This window comes from Lampris incognitus, unplaced genomic scaffold (assembly GCF_029633865.1).
Source record: "Lampris incognitus isolate fLamInc1 unplaced genomic scaffold, fLamInc1.hap2 scaffold_49, whole genome shotgun sequence".
NCBI lineage: Eukaryota > Metazoa > Chordata > Actinopteri > Lampriformes > Lampridae > Lampris > Lampris incognitus.
This window is the reverse complement of record NW_026611451.1, coordinates 401,185-402,500: the sequence shown is the minus strand read 5'-3', so window position 1 is coordinate 402,500 and position 1,316 is coordinate 401,185.

Here is a 1,316-nt window from a genome sequence, read left to right as displayed (position 1 = left end):
CTTATGCCGTCAGAACAGCAGGATTACGAGACACTGGCCGCTGCTTTGGTCAACGGGTCTCTACTGACAGCATGCGAGACCGACTGGCCCGCCGGCGCCGCCAAGAGGGCGGGACCCTGGGAACCTATGCAGCAGACGTGCACTTCTTTGCACATCGTGGCTACCCCACCTTTGATCCAGCAGCTCGTGACGAGTTAGCCCTGAGTGCCTTCATCCAGGGGCTCACCCCAGAGAGGTTGAAGGAGCACCTCCGCATCACGGCACCTACAGCCTTCAAGACTGCATTGGAAGAGGCAGAGTGGGTGGAGGCTGTGATGGCCCCACACAACCAACCAAGACCCCGAGTGCGTCAGGCTGAGGTCCACGCAGATGAAGGAGACGTCGAAAGAGGGGTCGTCTGCCAGGCTTGTCCGTCACCACGCCGAAAGCAACCAGGCCGATGCCAACCACCCTTCAGACCCTGGTCGCCTCGTGATCCATGCTACCGCTGTGGAGAAGCGAGGCACAAGGCCCGTGACTGCCCTGCCCCTGCACCACGACGCCGTAGCACTCCCCAGTCGGAAAACTAGAATGGGGTGGCACCGCGGGGAGACTGCTACCCAGCCGACCGACCATATCCCCCATTAAGAACTCTTCCCAGATCGGCAGAGTGGGCCACGCACACGGTCTCTCTCTTTGTTGCTCCATTGGTGGACACCGCTGCTGGGCCCTTGTGGACACAGGGTCCACCATCTCCATTGTGCGTCCAGGGGTGCTGCCAGAGACAGAGTGGAGGCCCACCACCCGTAAAATCAGAACTGTGACTGGGGAACTAACCAGCATGCTGGGGAAGAGAGCACTGCAGGTGCGGGCAGGGAAAGTTGCAGCCACCCACGAGTTTTGGTTGGCTGAAATACAAGACCCTCGCATCATCGGGCTGGATTTGCTGACTCGCCGGGGGGCTCTGGTCGATGTGTCGAGTAATGCCATTCACCTTGGCACAGAGACCCTGGCCCTCCGGCGCCGTCCAGAGAGGAAGGTGGGACGTATCCACATCCAGCCAACTCCACCTGTCACCATGCCGCCGCCGCCCCCATCTCCACTGCCAACCGAGGGGATGACGACACTGCCTAGCCCACCAACAATGACGACGACCCTCATCGAGGCTACCGTTCCTCAGACACCCTCGCCGGACACTGTTGCCGCCATCCAGAAGCTGTATCAGCGGAGCAGTGAAGGGCTGGACCCTCAGCAGAGTCAACAGCTGAAAGACCTGCTCCAACAGTTCGCTGAGATTTTCGCTGCACGCGAAGAGGAGTGCACCCAGACCAACCTGG